Source organism: Rhea pennata, chromosome Z, assembly GCF_028389875.1.
Source record: "Rhea pennata isolate bPtePen1 chromosome Z, bPtePen1.pri, whole genome shotgun sequence".
Classification (NCBI taxonomy): domain Eukaryota; kingdom Metazoa; phylum Chordata; class Aves; order Rheiformes; family Rheidae; genus Rhea; species Rhea pennata.
This window is the reverse complement of record NC_084702.1, coordinates 66750797-66759558: the sequence shown is the minus strand read 5'-3', so window position 1 is coordinate 66759558 and position 8762 is coordinate 66750797. Positions and strand designations below refer to the sequence as shown.

Here is an 8762-nt window from a genome sequence, read left to right as displayed (position 1 = left end):
TAAACAAACCAAACAAGTCTTTGCCTAGCTGTAGTATGGAACTTAGTGCTTTTTACACAATAATTCGTCAATGAACACACTTCTCTAAGAAGGATTTTTAAGTATAATCAGCACCGAAAGACTGGTAAAATTAATGCAGAGAAACCAACTAGTTACCAATGAACCAAGAAGAGAACGAGTATTGGATCTTTTTCTTTACCTGGACTTCCTGGCTCCAGCGATGCCAGCTTAGAAATCATTCTATAGAATTCTCCCCATTAGTTTAATTCTTTCATTGAACACAAGCAAAAATTCTCATCTGTTAGTAAACCTCCAACCAATGAGCATCTGAAGTGTATTATTAGCCTTAAAAACGTTAAGTGCACAATAAATTGGACCTTTTAAAGAAGAAAAAAAATCACACTTACTCTTGATACCTCTATACCTTGAAACCAACAAAGAAAAGCTGCCTTGTCAGCTTACTGTAAGACTGGTGATTACAAAGTCAACTCTGTGGACTGGGGTGACCTCAGTGCAGTTTGCAGCAGCCTCTTAAAAGTCTAGGAGGTTTTGTTTGATTTAGTTATCCGTTAATGAAAAGCAGACCTGGTCTGATGACAGAAATGTTCAGAAGTATCACCAAAGAGACCTTCAGCCACAGATCTCTTCTGATGAATTGTACTGGAATGTCTCTCCATACAAATGTAGATATGGAAACATGGAAATATGTAATTCATCCAATATAGAAAGATGCAAAAAAAAAAAAAAACTGCATGATTGCAGGTGTCTCTGCACTGCGCAGTGGAGCTGCAGAATCACTCTGCTCTCAGTGTGAAGGGAGAAGAGTGAGACTCCTTTAAGCTGGCACGTGTTCATAATTCAGTACTGCTTGTAAAGACCACTAGGAAACAGAACAGGAGATAAGGCTAGGGTAAAATACGTGTGTATGCTGCTCTTTCTCTTAGGGGAGAAAGCAGGGAACCCAGAGAAAGCAAAAACCCAAATAAGTTTGATATTATTTAAAGCGCTTGCTTTTCCTGTCACTAGCATCAGCTCTGGTCCAGGAAATCTCGGCCTGAAGTGGCATTTGGCCTGCAGATGAGAGCTGCACAGCGCCCCTTCCCTGCAATGGAGATACCACCCCAAGGCAGAGGTGCAGGGATAAAATGGAAAGTGTGAGAACATGCCCATGCATAACAGACACAGCAATGAAAAGCATAGAGGAAGTAACGTCCCCTAGAAATAAAGTCTCAAACAGAACCCAAAACACCCCCAAGCACCGTTCTCCCACCCGGTACATCCTACTCAGAGAGCAACACTGCATCAAACCCCCCTTCTCTTCAGCAGACTGACAGGAACATGCAACGATGTCAGACACTTTCCAATTTGTTAGGATCAAAGGTCATGTATCTCCCTCCTTAAGGAAAAAAAACAGCTCAGTGCTTCCTGAAGCACAGCTTTATTTTCTGGTTGCCTTTGCAGCCTTTCTTATTCTGAGCCTAGCCAAAAGAGTGTTGTTACACAACTTGAGGACACAATTAGCAAACTGATGTTCTGCCAGTTCCTTATTACACTGTATACGTTTGTCATAAGAAATCAAAATAATTGTCACTTTGGCTCCATGGTTGCTGCTGGATAGGATTTGTAAAGTTGCATGGAAAATACTGTCTTCTACCTTTCAGAGAGCATCTTCTAACTCTCAGTGCTTCCCATGAGACTGATGCCCAGCTTCTCCCAAGCTTGTTGAAACAAACCCAAGCTATGAGCTGCAAGTCAGTGTTTACTGTAGTAAAACAGTGATGGTTATACTCTTCCAGTTGAGAAACTGTTTTTACACTCTTTCTTAGTGGGAAAATGAGGTGCCACAAAAAAAGCTCATAAGTTTTAAGACAATTACAATGAAATGGGGCTTCACAGTCTACAAGCAGCCTATGTGATTCATTATCGCAGAACAAGCTACTAGACAACCACCATGGCTAGGATTAATAAAAGCATTAGGTGGTGACTGATACTAGTGGACTTCAAACCAAAGGAAAAGCATGGGTTGCACATTGTAGCCTTAGATGCAGGTTTAGAGAAACTTCAGTTCACTTAGTTGCCTGAAGCTGGTGGGACACAGCAGCAAGGAGTACGGCTTGGGCTGACTTTTCAGCAAAGCTATACTCCATTGCCGACATGACCCAGGAGGCTGCCAGCTCATTTGCAAGTAGACAGGCTGATCAGAGAAATGAGAGTTCTGGATTAGGACCACCTTGTAGTTGAAGCCATTAGTGAAAAGAGCTTCTCCCAAGCATCACAACTCACCTCATGTCATTGCAGGACAGTTCTCCACAATATATTTCTTAGTTTCTTGTAAGATCTATCTAAAGGATATGCTTAAAGCAATCTCATCCTTTTCTGCTCTGGCTAGAGATCAGCACCTGCAAATTCACATCCACCCCTTAAGGTATGATGTGTTAAGGCATCCAAATGGCAAGCAATACCCTAATGTTTGTTAAAAATTCACTTCCCATTCACTTTCTACCCTCGCAGTGACATGTTCACAAGGTATCTTCATAGCTTCTAAAAAGTATGAGAAATAAAACACACATAAAATCTGTTTAGAGAAACATGCACTTATATATAGTCAGCAATAAGCTAGATGGTGGTTCACACAAACAAAGCAGCCTTCTGAGACTGAGTTTCACGTGGAAAAGCATTACCATTAAAAGACACTCCTCCTTTGGACTGCAGTCCTGCCTGCTTTTACACACATATGATACTGTGCCTTACTAAATCTCTGGTCTGGAGCACTGGTCCTGCATTCCCAAGAGGCCATAGCACTATCATTGGATTCAGATTGGGAGCAACTTAGAGGCCTGTGTAGAAGCATATCATTTGACAGAACTTTTTAAAATTCGGGAGTAGGTACAACAGTCTATGCACATAGAAATAATTAAACTGAGGCTATGTCTGTAAGAATCATCTCTCCAGGAAAACAAATATAACATTCCTTCATCTCTGTTGCATTGCTTTTATAAAAGATCATTTGTCAAAGAAAGGGGACATGTTATTTCACAAGGCACCAAGAAGTCCAGTGAGTATTTTGCCTGAGGTCATGGTATTTTGGGCTGGGTGTCACAAGATCATGTCTGAATCTCACCTCATCTGTTTCAGATATCTAATTTGCCTACTGAGGAAAGAAATTATCCTTCCACATGAACTTCCAACCTTCATTGAGAGTAGTCTAAGTTCTTACCTCAGGGCTACATTCAAGGGAAAAACCTTAATACCAAAGTCAGAAGGAAGGGAGCAAACTCCAAAATATCTTTTGGGAGGCAGCAAGACAGAAGTAAAATTCAGCTTCAGCTTAAATTACATCCCCTCATGCCCTCCAAGTCCTCTAGGCTCTGAGATGGGAAGAACTGATAAAAAGATTCATTCTGTCATGTAATTCTCATAATTTTTCTTATTTAGATGACAGTTGCCACATATGCCCAGTTCTTTGGATGATGAATAGCAATTTATTGAACAAGTGCCTAATCATTTCATCCAGATCAGGCACACCTGGCTTGAGTCGTCTGCTTTCACATGCACCATAGAGAAAGTCTGGAGTTTTAAGAGCATAAAGTGTTGCTATTCACTAGAGATTTTTTCCTCAAAATCTTCCTGAAAACAGACAAAAGAAATCTCTCATCCCTACATGGCAGGTTAAAATTTAATACCAGTCTGGACTAGGGGAAAAATAGGCTTCACATATCATTCAATAATTCAGTGAGCTTTTCCTCCTCTTTAAATTTTTATCACCCTATATGCCCCCATGAGAAGGGATATTGAAACAAACAAAAAAATGAAGACACCTGTAAGCATGAAGGGCCATCTGAGTGTCTTCAATATTGAACTGTTTTGACATACCCTAAGGCAATAAAAAAGTGAACCATAAAATATCTTATTTCTCTCATCCATCACAGGGTGCCCCGATGACAGAGGTGACATTATCCCCCAGCACCACGGCAGTCAGTCGCCTGCAACAGGACAAGTCACTTATGCTTTCCTTCCCTTGGAAACCCACACTGTTTTTTCCCCTCCTAGTCTCTGATTCCACTGCTGCTCTTAGAGGTCTCGAGTTTCGGAGCACATGCAGAGGGGGCTGGAGGAGGTGCTCTGCCAGTGCAGAGTGCTGCAAATGGCAGCATTTGAGGAGGAACACAGCTTCTGGTCAAAGATCCTACTGTTGGATTCAGATTTTATGCTGTAGGATTTAAGAGCACTAAATTATAACTGCCATCTCCAGTTACTCTGCAGAGGGTTGAACAGTCAGGCTTTCTCTCTCCTATTTTATGAGTTTACTGCTCCTTGTTCTTAATTAACAAGCCATAAGTATTTGATGCATCCATTAGTAATCACTGGAATAACATCCCCATTGCACATCTTTATTTAACCTGTGAAATTCACCTGCAAATCAGTACGTTCTCCATTCAAAAGATAATTCCCTATGTCTCCACAAGCAGAACAGTTTCACACCAGATAGTTCTGGGTCTCTGGATTTTGATCTTGAAACAAAATAACAACTACCCTTTCTGTACACACCAGCTGGAAGGAGAAGCGTTCCCATAAAAACAGTTCCCATTGCTCGGGGCTGAGGTACCAGGCAGCACTCAGGTCTCCGCCGGCATCAGAGAGGTGGCATTGCTAGAGCAAATGCCAGCAGACAAGCTCTCACACAACTGGCCTTCAGCCTCTTCTTGCTTTTGAGTAAGCTGTGCCAAGCTCCAGCCGGTCCTTGGGGCTACCACGGGAGCTCTGCCAACAGCAGAAGTACTTTCACAAAACTGGTGTCTGCTGGCTCTGGCTTAGAAAGGTGTTAAATACATGCTACAGGTTAGAGCCTTTCCACTTCCCTGAAGTTAGGATGGGGTCCCTGGGCCACTGAAGTAGGACAAATACTCCAAAAAAAAAAAAAAAAAAAAAAAAAAAAAAAAAAAAAACTTCTTAAAAAGGAATTGAAAATAAACTATGGTTCCTGACCTATGAAGCAACCTTAACTTCAGTAGGGAAATAAAGACTCCTGGCCTTCCACAGAGGTGTAAGCAAGGTGAGGAAAATGCTCCATCCTCGAGATTCCAGCAGAGAAGCTGGGGGAAATGACAAAGAGGCTGCTTAGAGGTTGCAAAGCAAAACTGGTCACCTCCTTGGAAGATATGCTTTCAGGCAGCTTTGCTCAGGTCAACAGACAGTTTGAGGTGTTTAGCTTCAAGGAGAAGATTCACTGGTTGTACAATGAGCCAACAGCGGAGGGACACACAAAAAGATTTTCCAGCTCAGAGTATTCCTTCTTTTTCATGTGTTTAGACAACTGTTTTATCATTTCCTCATTCCACAAATGAAATAAAATTTATATTATAACCTTCCAGCTTTAGAATCATAATTTGATTTTATCCTCACTAATGCTCAAAAATTGCTTTGCAAACTGAAGCACAAACACTGTTTCAGTTGAGGACAACACAGGACAACAAGAGTCTCCCAGAGTAGCAAAAGCACCCCCCCTACCAGAGACTGAAATGCTTAGAAATGGATTTTAAACTCCATTCAATAGAAAAACAAGAACACAAGGAAACTAAAATCCCAGCTTTTCTGAATTTGTAGGACATTCTACCAGCAGAGGAGAGGACAGTAAACCAAACAAAAATATTCCTCACCAAGGAAGAAGGAAGCACCACCCAGATGAAGAAGGTCTGAGCCCTTTCTGGAGAGAGTTGCACATCCCACAGTGCATGAGATGAAAGCACTTAGGACCCCCTTAGCACAGCAACAAAGAACCTGCTGTAGAGAGGACTGCAGGATTTATGGGAAAGGAAACAAGAAGAAAGCACCTGATGCTAGTTAGTGATGAGGATACACAGCTGGAAGGACTATGCATGAGCTGGGGTTCAAGACACACTTCTTAGAGTAGCACTGAATTTCGCCCAAAATTCTTAAGTGGACTGGACTTTATCTTGTAACGTTTCCCAGAGTAAACAAAACTTACCACTAAGCAATGGTGAAGCAAGTGATTTATCTAATTGTTGTTTTTCTGGCTGATACTTCATAAATACTAATAAGATGACAGAATTATCAGTAGCCAGCAAAACGTACTCCGATCATTACTTTCATAAGAGAGCAATTGAAATGTTTGACAAAATTTTAGTGGAAATTGCTTTTTTAACAATCAAACTGTTTCATAGAAAATAACCTACCTTTCTGCTTAAACAGAGCTATTGTGTGGTGTATCCAGAAAGATCTGAATCACACACATCCAGCTGTCTTTCTAAAACCCTAAAAGTGCTTAAATCAAGATAATTAAGCCTGAGAAGAACTGATCAAGGGGTAGGATTTCCTCCATTCACTACAGATATTGCTCAGTTTTTCAGGCATCCAAATCAAATCAGACTCATTAAATCAAAATTGCAAGAAACTTGAGAAAGAATTATGTCCTAAAAGATGCACCAGGACAGACACCCTGTCCCATCTATTCTTGCCTTAAAGGCGTCGGAAATCCACTAGAACTATGAAAGCTGAAACCCATCAGCCCCTTTGGATCGCATACACATGCTTCTTGTCCATACTGGTTGTACTGGCCACCTGCAGGGGAAGAGACTGCCTCCTCACTGAGATAGCAATGCTGCTTTTCCCTGCTGCGGTCAGAAACCTGTCCACACCCCTCAGATCTGTCCTTTTGCTTCCTCCTTGGACATCATGGGAAATACAGACTTTTCTATTTAAGGATAGGTCTACAAGGGTCTCACGCCCCAGTGAATAATACAAGTTACAGAACAGGACTGAGAGCTCTTTTTTACAGAGGAAGGACTGTATAAAGACAAATTTCCCTCATGGGAGCCAAAGGAGATGCATCACTGCTGCCTTCACAGAAGTGACCCACTTTTTGCTCTGTGAAGATATTTAAGGACTACCCAAGTTACCATAAGACTCATGCAGCCTATGGAGGGATGAACACACAATAACACAGTAACAGGACACGAACGGCAGCTAGAAATTGAAATTTTCCTTCACAGGTACCACAAAGTGAATTCAATCTACCTTCAGCCAATTTGCTGGTGGCAGATCTTCACTTTCTGAACAAGGTAAGATGGCACTGGAAATGCTGAAGGTAGAAAGATAAGATCCTGCTTGACAGAAAAACAGACAGAAGAAGCTTCCGAAGGAGTTAAGGGCAATTAGAAGCAGTGTTCAAGCTAAGCTGCTGGCTGCTCCTGGTGCTGGATACCACCAGCCTGGAAGAAAGGCTCAGCAGAGTTGATGCTGGCCTCTGAATGTACACTGCCTTCAACCAAGTCCGCATGGCTGCTGGAGGCATGTGATGGATCAGCTGAAGCAATTGCTACTACAGGCCTCAGATTTGCCACCTGGAAACCTAGGCAGAATATTGGCAAGCCTTTGGTCAGGAGCAGGATTAGGTCTATGTCCAAAGGAACAATGTGAAGCAAGAACAGCAATGTTCAAAATTGAGAAGTAAGCAGATAAGAACCCCAATGCTGCAAAATTCCTCTTACTGTGCTGTTTTCTCAGGGGTCTTTTGAATTCCTGGGAAGATTTCCTGTGCTCATCAGGAGCTAACAGTAGTAATCAACCTCGTTCTGTACTAGACAGGGACCAGACAGGCAATTTCTCTGATGCAGAAGTATCCCGCTGCCTCTGCATATGCAGTGCTTTGGGATCTTCCTTTCCAGGAGCAGAGCTGGTGCCACCCTACAGATTCTGCACAGCCATAGGATACTGTGAGGAAAAGCCTTGAACCAAAGTGGAGACCTCCTGTCTCATCAAAGACTGACACACTATTCCTGCAGCAGCTTTGTGCCACCCCAATGTCCCTTCTAACCGGATAAAATCCTATTCAGGCAAAGTGCCTGTCTGTGCAGGCTTTCATATAGGATTCGGCTTCCCTGGGCAAACACAACGTTTCCATACAGGAGCCACAGGCACCATAGCTGTAGGACCAAGAGTGCCCATAACTGGCAATGGCAATTGCAGGAGGAAAGGAATGAGCTGAATATTTTCTTTTAGTTTGTTATCTGACCCCAGTAAAATAATGCTACCTTAAGCCTAAGTGGAGATGCTTGATTTAATTAACTTCTATAAAGTATTTCAAATGAAAGAAGATGGAGAAAAGCTTTTTTATGACTAATCTATCAATAGCAGAAAAACAGGCAAACTGGAAGTAACACTATGTGCTTAGATATAATTAAACTTATCATCAGTATGCTAAGATCTAATTAAAAACCGTTAAATGTGTTATTCTTTCAGGCACCACAATGCAGAATCTGTGAATGAATTTATATTCCAGCAGACCCACTGAAGCTAATGTTTGCGGTCTGATTTATAACTCCATTTCCCCACTTCAAGTGCTCCTCTAGCCTTCAAGGGCTGTGTTCACATGGCACAAACTCCCTGAAAATAAAAATGTCTGTAAATGCTAAACCAGTGTCAGCAAAACATTTCTCACTGTAGTGTCCCCTTGCCTTGACCCCAAATAAGGAATTAGAGCTGTAGTTTTAATTTGAATTAAAGCTGATTAAAAGCTTTTGGATGTGACTTAAAAACTCTGTGAAAATTATCCAGTTTAACAATAACAGCTGAGTCTCCTTCAAGTACTTTCTCATCTTCATCTTCATCTGTAATTAAAGACCACCACTAAATGGAAAGAACTGATGAAACTTCCATTTGTCTTTAGAAATTCAATAGACCTTCTCTTGTGTGCTGCAAAGTTGGGGTTAAACCCTCCTGTACTAATATTTGCTGACTATTTG

The 8762-nt window shown here is 41.6% G+C and overlaps 1 protein-coding gene across 1 annotated transcript in view; it reads right to left on the bottom strand.

The window, feature by feature from the left end:
• Positions 1–8762, bottom strand: part of RPL37 (ribosomal protein L37) — a 334257-nt gene that overhangs the window by 75974 nt on the left and 249521 nt on the right. The gene's annotated exons all lie outside the window — the stretch shown is intronic.